Source organism: Hevea brasiliensis, chromosome 16 (assembly GCF_030052815.1).
Source record: "Hevea brasiliensis isolate MT/VB/25A 57/8 chromosome 16, ASM3005281v1, whole genome shotgun sequence".
Classification (NCBI taxonomy): Eukaryota; Viridiplantae; Streptophyta; class Magnoliopsida; order Malpighiales; family Euphorbiaceae; genus Hevea; species Hevea brasiliensis.
Genome location: NC_079508.1, coordinates 70390388 through 70403970, shown reverse-complemented (window position 1 = coordinate 70403970; position 13583 = coordinate 70390388). Strand labels below are relative to the sequence as shown.

The window sequence follows — 13583 nt, the reverse complement described above, 5'->3', positions numbered from 1 at the left end:
ATGTCCTTTAAAATCCAAACCTTCCATCTCCCTCAAAGAAAATCCTGACCCTTCATGAGAAGCACCCGGTCCCTATAAATACCTGCATGAAAACTGTTCAGGGGGACGGAAAAAAAAAAGGGTGGTGATTATAGTGGAAAGGCTCTGAAAATTAATTCAGTTCTGCTACTCTGCTATTTTTAAGCTGGAAAGACTTTAGAAACCAGTTTTCTAAAGTATTTTCTTTGAAGAAGTGCTGGACACTGGAATTCTTGATTTCCAGTTTGTTCATTGCTCTGTGATACCCTTTCTTAAGTTTTAGTTCTATTTTCATCACCTTTATATCCACTTTTATTTTCTGAGCTCAATCTCATTCATTGTCATTCCGGCTCGATTACATGCTAGCAAGGCATTCTTCATTTCAAGGCAAGCATTAGTCTCCCAATTATTAGCACACAACTCTGCAACCTTCACGACTCCATAGCTAGTTCAATAGGTTCAACTTCCTACAGGTGAGTGTCTGAACCATTGCCCTATCCGGTGTTCATCTTTGTTTTCTTTTTTATTTATGTTCGTAATTTTCGTTAAAGTTTGTCTTGCGTCAGAAGGTCCCACGTAGGTAGTTATTCTCATGAGTTTATTTTTTTGGATACAACAGTTCATGTTATTTATTTATTATTGATCTTTATTTATCTCCCAAAGCGGGTGCTCGGGTTACGGGCAACGTATAGGTAGCTTGATAAAGTGTTGGTAGTAGTATCTTAACATAAGAGTTTTTTTAATAAACGTTCGGATAATAAGTCAAAGAGTTATGAAGTCGAACCACTAGACTAGCTCGAGAATATGACTGGGTAAGGTGGAGAGTTGGAGTAAAATTGAATTTCAGATTAGCAAGTGAAATAGAGCAAATATTGCTTGCCGAAAGGTATCAGTAAGGCGATCACATAGGAGGTCGGTAAAGTTCAGTCTGATATCCCCTATCTGGTCATAAAGTACCAATGAGTTAAAAGGAGCCTCATTCGGGTGCCAGAACCCTTAGTCCTAAGGCTCTTATGATGCATAGTTGTAATCAAATTTTAAGAGGTCGAAAAAGTTCTTATCCGATTCTCAACCAAAAGTTTTAATAAATGTCTAAAAGAGATCGGAGGAGAGTTCTTATCCGATTCTCAACCAAAAGTTTTAATAAATGTCTAAAAGAGATCGGAGAAGAGTTCTTATCCGATTCTCAACCAAAAATTTTAATAAATATTTAAAAGAGATCGGACGAGAGTTCTTATCCGATTCTCAACCAAAAGTTTTAATAAATATATAGAGATCGGAGGAGAGTTCTTATCCGATTCTCAACCAAAAATTTTAATAAATATTTAAAAGAGATCGGAGGAGAGTTCTTATCCGATTCTCAATCAAAATTTTTAATGAATATTTGAAAGAGATCGGAGGAGAATTCTTATCCGATCTCCAATCGAAATTTTAATCTAAAAGAGATCGGAGGAGAGTCCTCATCCGATTCTCAAATCAAATTTTAACACATACGCCAAACAATCCCATAAATAAAAAACCGCTAAGCGACATCAATTCACTAAGGTCGTCTCATTTACTTGTGTATCTGGGTAATCCGAATTAGTGAAAAATCAAATATTCCCTTTTATCGAAAGGATTAATATTTCCATTCGAACCCCCCTAACTATCGATTTTAATTTATAAAGAACGTAAAGTTAAATCTGCTCACCCTCATAGAGGGACGAGGTGGGGTGCCTAACACCTTCCCCACCCGTTTACGGACCCCGAACCTAGAATCTCTGTATTTTGAAGTGGTTTCATTTTAATTTGCATTTCACAAATGGTTTTCTTTAATTTCTCTCAAAATTAAAGTGGCGACTCCTCATTCTTTCCCACTTCGGTGAGTGTTTGTCCAGGCGACCGCAAAATACCTTGCGACAGCTTGGCGACTCCACTGGGGACAATTTGACTTTAACCCCGGTCTAGAGGTCCAAAAGCAGGTTTAATTTTACGATCCAACCATAGTTAGGTGGGGTCAGTTTGCAAAATTCCTTATGTTAATTCACTACAAGAAAAAAGGAGATTTGAAACCGAATATTCGGTTTCAAATTAGTGAAAATCGGTTTCTAAATACATTTAGAAACCGATTTGAAACCGAAATATTTGGTTTAAAATCTGCATATTTCTAAATAAATTAGAAACGAAAAAAAACGTCCGTTTCAAAATCTGAAACCGTTTTCAAACTACTATTCCGTTTCAAAATTAGAAACCACATTAATTCGGTTTCAAAATCCGTTTCAATTTAAAAACTGATATTTTTTGTTTCAATTTTTCTGAAACGGATTTCTGTTTCTAATCAGTTTCTAATCAGTTTCTAAATTGTAAAAACAAATAAAACACCTTTTAAAACCAAAATGCATTCAATTTTTAAATAGAAACAGAAATTCCGTTTCAAATCCGTTTCTAAAATTATTCTTATTCTGAAATAGAAAATTTTGCTGTGTTAGATTAGAAAACGAAAATTCATTTCTAATCCGCTTCAAATTACTACAAAAATTTTTACTTTTTTTTATTTAATACATTATTTCCTGCATTGAAGCATATAATATAATATTAATTTTAAATGCTCAATATCACAATATCAAGCTATCAAATTCAAATATCAGTCAACATTATCTATAGATATGACAGTAAAGAGTTATAACAATAATGTACTATATGTAAAAATACAATATCATAATAACAAAAAGAACAAGCTACTTGTCATCAATAATATCATCATTCATCACCGCTATCAGCCTCTCTACCATCATCCTAATGAGCTGCATTTGGAGTTAGGGCTGTAAACTGCGTACCCTGCCTCATTTGCGCTATCATGTTTTGCATCATTTGTTGCATGCGCTCCTCCAGCGTCTACTCGCGTTGTCCGTCTCTCTTCTCTATTGCAGCCAGACTATCCTTTGGCGTTGCAATAGTTTGAATCTCTTCCTTCATTGCCTCTGACTGAGCACAATGGGATGTAGTATTTACACCTCACAATATATATATAGAATTTAGCAAATTGATAAGCAGATTCTGGATATCATGGTGAGTGCTGCATACAGTTTTTCAACTCCCAAGAAATTAATCTCTCAATTCCCAGCAGATGTATCAATTTTCTAATTAGACAGCTCAAACAATAGGTAACCATTATAAGAGCCATAAACAAAATAACATCTTTGGCAATTATCACATCAATTAAACTATTCTCACAAGGAAATTTTTACATCCAGAAAAATTAATAGAACCATTATTCAAAATGACAAAAGAGAAGAAAGATTGTGTAGCAAGAAATGCAAATTAAAAGAAAATAAAAAGAAATTCAACAAAAATTTCAGTATGCAAAATTAAGCCACTTACCTCAGATAAATAAAAAAACCTTTCCAAAAACGGCTTGCACATCAAGTTTTCTCTTAAATCCTAGTGTACCCTGTCATATCCATAACAACTGGGCCTAAAAAGCATAAAATAGAAGAAAGCAGTACTCCATTCTGCAATTCAAGTAGAAAATTAGTCCTAATTAATTAGTAACATTCTGCATTTTTGCACAGAAAGATCCACCTTGTTTGACTCTCACCAACTTCCCATTATATTATATCTATTGCACCCACATGTTTGTCAGTGTACCTATAGCTAGCTAGTTCCCCTATAAGCCGCACATGGGGTTTAATATGGACGGACCATAAATTGTTTTCTTTTAATTACTTAAAGGTCTTTTAGAGCAATTACGAGTTGGGAATTGCACATGAATGTTTAAGACCAATTGCTTCAATACTTAGCTTTATGAATACTACAGCATAAATCTTTACTAGGCTGTTGGCCAATTATGAAGTGGGAGAAGCCTAGTGTTTATCTATCTCATTTATATATATATATATATATATATATATATATATATATATATATATATGAAAAAAGAAAAGATGACAAGGCATGGGACCCTATTCTCTCTCACAAAAAGGGAAAAAAATTTTTTAATGTAATGTCAGTAATGGCAAGGGCACTCAAGTGTTCTGCAAACTTCTTAAGAAACTAGTCTTGCACTTGAAAGGTGCACTAATTAATGCAATGATTCAAATACATGAACAAAAAAATAAAATAAAGATTAAAGAGCTCAAGCATTCTTTGTTGATATTATAGTGTATATGAGACCTACCAATACAAGTAGGACATGCATGCATCCAAAGCTAGCAAGTTAAAATTAACTTTATCAAATAGCAGTAAGAACAAAAACTCAGACTATGGATGAAGGCTATCTGCAAAGGACTAAATCACATTAAAACGTGCTGTACATGGCAAATTATCTCACTTCTTTTTGCTCCATTATCTTGACGCTTCTTATTTTTGGGTTATCTGTCCTATTTAAAAGCGGTAAGGCATGATATGCATGGAACCTGCCGAGTCTCACTTGGGCGCACAGACAAAAATGGTGGCATAACATAGTAGGCCCTGGTTTCCACACTAGTTAAATTTCAATTTTTGGTGACATTATGCTTATGCCCACTCAAATCCCCATCCCAAAAAGCCAAAATAAATAATTCTTGCCACAATTAAAGATGAATTAGCTTGGTAATTAAGTTAAGCTTCTCACTATATATTCACTTCTGGAAAAAGTTATACTATCAAATCCATTTATACAAACAATTAATCAATCATAGCTATCAGTCTTATCCTATCCAAATTCCCCCATATCCAACTCCTACATTTATGGGCTACTGCAAGTTCAACGTAATGGCCAAAAGTTTCAGCTAAATTACAGGGCAGTTTCTGCAGGCAGTCTGTCCGTCTATATTAATTATATCCTTCTCATTATCCACATTATATTTGTGCAAGAAGACACTGCCCTTACATCTCTCATCAGAAGTATCTTTCAGAGATGCTTCTTCTGTGGAAATCTGCAGCTTTCAAGTGATAGCAGTCTAGTTTCTAAGCAATATATGTTTGGGGCCAATCTATCAGTAGCTAGTAGGCCAAACTTGATAATTTGTTACCTTATTTTACTGGTTTATCAATATTATGAGCTTTATACTCATCTTATTTGGAATAAGCATTTCCACTAGCTAGTTGATTCTGAATGGCCATTAAAGCTTCATATTCTTTTTTAACTAATGAATTGTACCATCTTCTTTCTAATTGGCTCTTCCTCGTGTTATAAATACCTAATTAATTGGAACAACCAGCATTAACCTTAATGATCAAAATTTGAAAGCGCTCATCCTAACGGATGTCAAATTTATTTCTTCTATAATTTTGTTTATTTGAAAGATGATTATCAACAAAATTTTCAATTTTTCTTTTAATAAAAAATAGATTTCATCTACATAAATCCTTCTACATAGATAACATAGATTTTTTCTCCAATCTCGCGAACATAATACAATACTACGCTATCACAATACCCATAGAAAACCACAAACAATTGCCACCAAGAAGTAGAATGTATCCACAACGCTCAATCATCATTGGTTGGAATAAGATGGATTTGATTTCTGGTTGTTAAGCACCCTATGTTTCATACCAAATATGAATATTGAATTAAACTAAGGGCATACAAATTTTTACCTTTTCTACGAGAATGTGATCACCTACATCCAGAGTAGGGTACATGGAAGTTGAAGGAACGGATCTGGGCTTTGCCAAAGCCAACAACGGCAACCGTAAAAATGGCCTCGGTATCCTCTAAGCAAAAACTGAACACCTTGGATAACTAGCTTCCGCTCTTGTCAAGCTCCTTCCCAATAATCTTTAACATCTCAGTATTACTCTCTTTCCTTACACAGCTTACAGTCCCACCTTTATCCACATCACTACTCTTCGGCCCAGGAGCCGACTCGTTACAAGGAAGCCACCTTGATCCCTGGAAAAAGGGAAGGATCGAGGAGGCTTTAAGTGGTGAAATTCCAAAAACGCCCATGCAAGATTAAGAAGCTAAAATCCCAACTATTAACTTCATCAGTGAGACCAACCCGATGGCAATTGGACTCCTACAGTTATCGCCGAATATTTCTCCGACCATGGTATCGTATAAAGAAACTGAACTCTTAGTCCAGGAATTTAACTTTTAGCTTGGGCGACGGCAATAGAATTGGAAATCGTGCGTCTGCGGTGCAAGGGGTTCCAGATCAGAATTTTGCACAGTAGGAGAAGCGAAGATTCGAGAACGAACCCAACAATAGTGGAGGGAGCGGTAATTTCCAACCCGGAAGCCAATGAAGGAGGCGATGTTTGGGGCAACATGGCTAGGGTAGGTGAAGGTAACATGAATAGCCATATCAGCAATTCTGATAAGCCGGACAACAATTTGGTAAATAGTTGCTTCGAAAAGTGAGAGAGAAGATCTAGGAAACCCTAGAAGCAAATAAATGCCATTTCGATTGCAGAAATCAGTGAATCGGAGACGGAAGGATGGAATTGAAACTTAGAACTAGATTAGTGGGGTAAAAAATGGTCACGATTAAGATTATTGACAATGAATGAATAAGGGATTTGATTACAAGGTGGGAAACGGGGTGGGTTCCAGAGCTATTTGAGTCTCTGAGGGAGAGAGTGCAAAAGGTTAGGAGAGGAAGCAAGGACTTACAATGATGAAAACGCTGAGAATCGGGAAATACAGCGCGCTTTGCTAGAAATTGAAAATAATCTATATCTAAATTTAACCAAAAGGAATTAAAAACTATCATCAGTTTATAAGTTGGTTTTAAAATTTATAAAATAAAATATATAATAGATAAATTTTAAAATCGTAAATCATCAATTTTTAAGGGTAGATAAAGAAATTAAAAATTGACGGATATCAATTTTTATTTTGATTTTAAATTTTAATGAATAAAATAAAAATTATATTAATTTTAAAATTGACATAAATCAATTTTTAAATATAAATAGAAAATATTTTTATTTTGAAACAAAAAATAATTAATTTCTAAATTAAACTAAAAAGAATTAAAAATTAAGAGGAATCAGTTTCTAATATGACTAAAGGAAATAAAAACTGACAAAAATCAGTTTCTAAGTTAACTTTAAAATTTATGAATAAAATATAAAATAGATAAATTTTGAAACCAATAGCAATCGGTTGCTAAGTATACATAAAGAAATTAGAAACCGATAACTATCGGTTTCTATTTTTAATTTAAAATTTAATAAATCAAATAAAAATTATATTAATTTTGAAACCGACATACATCGGTTTCTAAATATAAATAGAAAATATCTTTATTTTGAAACCGAAAATAATCGGTTTTTAAATTAAACTAAAAGAAATTAGAAACCGACGAGAATCGGTTTCTAATATGACTAAGGAAAATAGAAACCGATAGAAATTGGTTTCTAAGTTGAATTTAAAATTTATAAAATAAAATATATAATAGATAAATTTTGAAACCGAAAGCTATCGGTTTCTAAGTGTAAATAAAGAAATTAGAAACCGACAGATATCGGTTTCTATTTTGACTTTAAAATTTAATAAATAAAATAGAAATTATATTAATTTTGAAACAGACATAAATCGGTTTCTAAATATAAATAAAAAATATTTTTATTTTGAAACCAAAAGCAATCGGTTTCTAAATTAAACTAAAAAGAATTAGAAACCGACGAAAATCGGTTTCTAATATGACTTAAATATAATGGAACTAGTTTTGGGCCTTTAAATTAGAAACGGAATATAATTCAGTTTCAAAAGTCGGTTTGTAATCGGTTTCTAAATTGATGCTAAATTTACCGTCAAAATTTAGTGCATAATTTAGAAACCAATGGTTTTCCGTTTCAAATTTCGGTTTCAAATCCGTTTCTAATCAGTTTCTGATATATTTAACTCGTTCTACTCAATTTCTGTTTCAAAAGCCGTTTCAAATTGCAAACCGACATAAGTCCGTTTTTAAATTCGGTTTCTATTCTGATATTTTCTTGTAGTGATTATTATTATTTTTGCTAACCGTTTTGCTTGTTTTATTCCCTACAGCATTCTTCGCCTAAAAAGAAAAATAAAAATTCCCCCTATACTGGGAAGAGGTAAAAGGTGTCCCTTCACACACTGAACACTCACACAATGTCCTCACACACTCCAGCCCTATGCCCGGGCTTTCTTATCCCATTTAGGAAAATAGGAGGGAGTCATGTAGCTGTACCCGCGGGTTTTACCCCGTTAGTATCCGTGAAGGCTTCTGCTCAGATTGAAACTCGTTCTATTTACTGTGATACCCGTGGAACTTTCTCGACAGTATCATGGGGGATAGAATGGGACTCTACTGTTTACAGTATAGGCAATTTGGGAACCTGTGGCTTTTAGAAAATTAGACATTGAGCTAAACTATCACGATAGCTGGAAGCCGTAGAAAGCTACCTTATAAGATAGAACTATCTAATTAGGTAGCACCTAGCCGGTACTAAGACTCTCCTTATTTTAGGACAAAAGGGGCATACTTACTCTTACCCTATTCTGCTTGTGTTTTATTATGTGTTTTGAGAGTAATCTTGAATCATACTGTTAAGAAAACCTACACACTTTCCTACTTTGATAAATGTGTAGGTGTCACTCTGCCAACAGTATAATTCAAAACTACCTGAATTTATCCTGCTAACAAGTTTTTCCCGCAGGCATCACCAAATTAAGGTCTGTAAGAGGATAAGCATCATTTTTAACATGGCATCCTCGAGTCAGTCGACAGAAGAAGTTCTTAGACCAGAACAGAATGCTAAACCGTGGCCCGAACTGCCTCATAGTTCAGTGCCCCCACAAAGTGATACTAGTTTACTACCTCCATTGGACCTGAGCAAAGTTGAGGTCAGAATGAACTGTCTCGAGGGTCTATCTAATGGTTGGAGGTCATTTCCCGATCAGGTCAAGGCACGATTAGAGGAGAAATATGGGAGGATTGCAACCTTGATATGAGTCAAAGTCCAAGTCCCGGCATTAAAGGCCATGCTGTCAGTTTGGAATCCAAAGTATGGAGTGTTCTCTTTCAACGATATCGATACTGGTCCCACTATGGAAGAATATCAGGCATTGCTAGAAATCCCTTATGAGGCGTAGAATCGGATCTACCTACACCTTAAGCATAGGCAGACCTGAAAACGGTTCGCACATATGATGGGGATTCCCCCAAAAGAAGCAAAGGCGAGGGAAACTGTCAAGGGGAACACACATGGATGGTACTGGACTTATCTCAAGAAGTGGCTGGATCAATGCATCCAAGATGAACAGTGGGATCAAGCTTCATTAACGCTCGCCTTAGGAATCTACGGCCTGATCTTGTTCCCTGGACCTCCGGGAATTGTAACCTGCAGCGTTGCGGAGATGTTCTGGGCAGTAGAAAAACAAAAGGTCAATCCAGTACCAGCAATTCTTGCCGAGATTTTATTAACCCTTACTTACTGCAGACAACAAGGCAAGGGATCCATTAAATGCTGTTCTCAATTGTTGCACCTCTGGATCATCAGTCATATGTGTCCTGTGGAGACGAAGGGGTTAACATGGTGTCTTGACCAGCCTCTCATCGAGAAGATGACCAGATTAGTAATCAGCCCAAAGGATGAGCCGCAGTGGCAAGAACGGATTTTGAGCTTCAATAGCCATGACTACTGTTGGAGGAAATTATGGACGTCGGGTCAATCCATTTTGGTCAGCACGGGGAGTAATCAATCAGTATCCCTAATCGGAGTGACTGGATACACAAGTTATACTCCGGCATTAGTAATGAGACAGTTCGGATCAACACAGTTCAGAATCAACATTGAAGAATTCCACCGAGGTCATTTCTACCATGAGCTCAATAATGAGGAAGGATTGAAAATAGCTTGCAGATCCTGGGAAAACATCACTATGATGGAAAGGTCGCCTAAAGGTCCGAGTGCCACGGGCGATTATCTTAAATGGAGGGCTAGCAGGGATCAAGGACACTTAACTGCACATCCAACCAAATTCGAAGGCGGCAACCCTCGTCAAAACGTCCTTTCAGAAGAAGCTAGTGATCACTTGGCCGATTCTCTACAAAAGGCAAATATCGAAAACTCGCAACTGCAAGAACAAATAAAACAGTTAGAGGACCAACAATAGATCCTCAAAAGAAAAGTAAGAAGGCTCAGGGAAGAGGCAAGGACCGAAAGGATGGGGTTTGAAGAGCGAGAGACACAATGGGAAAGGGAAAAGAGCTCTCTCCAAGCTGCAATAAAAAAAGCAGAAATACAGAATGGCAAGCTTCAAGAAAAAATGAAATACCAGGAGATACTCGTGGAGGAGTATAAACAAGAAAGCAAAAAGAAAAAGCTTGAACTGAAGGAGCAAGTACAGCTTATCAATGATATCCTGAGAGAATGTGCCAAAGAAAGGAAGGAAAAAGAAAGACAAGCCACTCTCTATCAAGAGCTAAAGGAAAATGTTCACCAGCTGGAGAGAATGGTAGCACAGGGGAAACAAGAGCTCCTACTTGAATCCGAGTATGCCCTGAAGATGTTCAACCCCGCTAGACAAGAAGAAAGGCTGTATGAGTATCTCAGGAAATGTCATTACATCATAAAGAACCTCCCTGAGCCTAGACCGATGTAAAAATGCTATGTATGGATTATTTGATTAATGGAACAATTTTTGGGCCACTGTTTAGCAAAATGGTGAATGAATAGTATGACTCCCGTAGGTACCCCCTTGCTAGGGTTATGTGAAAAATTGGATGTGCCATATGGACAAGTATCATAGACGCGCATTCAATCCAGTCATTCACCGTCGGACTATCGAACGATGCCATGATAAAAGTGATGCAATTATCCTTCTACGGATTTCATTTCTGGCTCTCAGATGCCACCGTATCCTTTATCCACATCAGGACCCTTTTAATTTTTAATCAAAATTCACTAAAAATTTTCCTTTTTTTCAACTTCCTGCAGAAAATCAATATTGCTTCAAACAAAGCAAGCCTGACCAGACACGCAGTTCAACCCAGACGAGTGTACTTAACAAGTCACGAACAAGAAGGCTAATGGAAGACCAGGAACAAGTCCAGAACCTACAAGGACAAGTGTCTGAGCTGAAAGACTAAGTCTCAGAGCTCATGAGACTAATGAGGGAAATGTCCCATAATAAGCCTGCCTCAGAGCCTAATTTACCACTACCTCCCCCACCTCCTACAACGGTTGATTCTCATCATGCTTCAACCTCTTTCGCTTTTCAGCCACCTATCCCGGATCCAACAATTACTGTCAATCCGGCCCCCCTGAATAATGACCCACCTTTCTCCTATTATTCGGCTGTTTCAAATGCCGAGTCTCACCCTTCAATCCTGATCCCTCCAGTTCATTCTGCCCCTCATTTCCCAACTGGGGGAATATCTCATGCAGTAGGAGGAGAGAATAAGACGAGAGAAAACGAGAAGCTATCTGCTCTAGAAAAGAGATTAAGAGCAATTGAGGGACTGAATATGTATGGTTCAGTAGATGTGGCGTCACTGAGATTGGTGCCAGATGTAGTGGTGCCGCCCAAGTTCAAAATCCCAGACTTTGACAAATACACCGGGAACTCAGACCCCCGCATTCACCTGGCCACCTACATTGCCAAAATGTCCGCCCTGACAGAGGACAATCGACTTATAGTCCACTTCTTCCACGAGAGTCTCTCCGGAGCAGCCCTGAGATGGTGTATTCAGTTGGACAGGAGCAAATTGCGCTCCTGGAAAGATTTAGCCGATGCCTTCTTAAAACAATACAAGTTCAACTGTGATGTGGCCCCCACAAGGAGAGACCTCCAAAACCTGGTGCAGAGAGATAGGAAAAGCTTCAAAGAATATGCCAAGAGATGGAGAGAGAAGGCCGCAGAAGTGTATCCTCCAGTGACTGACAATGAACTATGCTCCTTGTTCATTGAGACATTGAAGGCTCCTTACTTTAATCTGATGATCGGAAATACCTCCAACAGCTTCTCAGACATCATCCAAGCCGTTGAAAGGATAGAAGCTAATTTAAGGATGGGACGACTGCAAGAGTTGACTGAGAATCCTGCAAAGAAGACTGCCAGTTTTGGCAAGAAGAAAGAGGGTGATGTGCATTCCATCTCCCGTCAGAATACCCAATCTTCATTACCCCCGAATAACTACTGGCCATATCCACCTTCTCATGGCCAAACCATTGCAAACATTCCACCCCCTTTCCCAAATTATCCTCACCCATGCCCACAGTATCCACCACCGACAAACTATCAGTCCAGACCACCTCCTCCACCTACTCAACCCAGACCACCACAAAATAACCCGAGACCACCAAGAAATCCTGATCCACCTCTTCCCCTGCCACTTAGCGAAATATACCGATACCTCGTTGGTATAAACCAAATAGTGCCGATTCCCCTTGATCCAATTCAGCCACCGTACCCCAGGTGGTATGATGCCAGTGCCCAGTGTGAGTATCATGGAGGGGGACTCGACCGACAATTGCGGGGCACTCAAAGGGAGAGTGCACGCCCTAATCAGGAATGGCTGGTTGAAGATTGAAGGGAATGGTTCTCTCCCCAATGTTACCTCAAACCCATTGCCCAATCATAATACGGGCAATGGCGTAAACATGATAGAGTCAGAAGGAGAAGGGTCGACACCGGATGTAGATCAACTAATTCCTCACTTTGGGGAAATTTTTAGAATGGCAGTGAGGGAAGGTTACCTCCACCTTCAGGCACCAGAACCTGAGGATGAGGCGGGATGCCCCTATCATGGAAGGGCAGTTAACCACGAGCTGCAAAATTATGAAGAGTTCAAACAAGAGGTCCATAACTTACTGTTCCTTAAAGTTCTGAGATGCTAGGCAAATTCAAAAATGGAGGGCAGAGTAAATACAGCCCGACTCGGCCAAAACGCCTCCACCCCTAATCACAAAATTACTTTCTCACCCCCAGCATCTTTACCCCCAGTAATAATTATCCGAACACCGCCCCAGCTCCCAATCACAAATACCTATGCTGTACCTTGGAATTATAACTTCCAAGTCTTCACCTAAGGGGCATCAAGCAGTACACTGGCTCCTAGTCTTGCTTCACCCTCGGCACTTCCTAAACTGTGTTTCGCTCCTCACGAACACTTCAAGATGACATACGCCGGACCTTCCAATCATGTTACTCCCCAATCAAACCCCCAGCCTGTCACTACCACAAAATCATCCCCACTTGAGCAAGAAGTTGAGTTTATAACCCGAAGTGGGAGATGCTACGGGGGTGAAGAGAAAGAAAAGAAGAAAGGGAAAGTAAAAATGGGAGAAGCCCGAGAGAATATAGAAGAGGAGGGAGGACCTGCCGAACCAAAAGAAGAGGAGGAACTGTTGCTTCAAATAATGAAGCAAAGTGAGTACGACGTGGTGGAATAGTTAAGGAAGACACCTGCGCGAATTTCACTGCTGTCACTGATTCTGAGCTCAGAGGTGCATCGCCAAGCCTTGCAAAAGATCCTGGATAAGGCCTTCGTGAACCCCGACATCACACCGGGGCAGTTCGAGAAGATAGTGGGACAAATCCAGGCGTTCAGTTTTATCACTTTCTCAGAAGAAGAGATAGACCCTGCAGGCTTAGCGCACACTAAGGCCCTACATGTGAC

At 38.2% G+C, this 13583-nt stretch overlaps 1 pseudogene; it reads right to left on the bottom strand.

The window, feature by feature from the left end:
• Positions 1–2892: 2892 nt before the first annotated feature.
• On the bottom strand, positions 2893–6289 carry LOC110639899 (probable thylakoidal processing peptidase 2, chloroplastic; annotated as a pseudogene).
• Positions 6290–13583: the final 7294 nt, after the last annotated feature.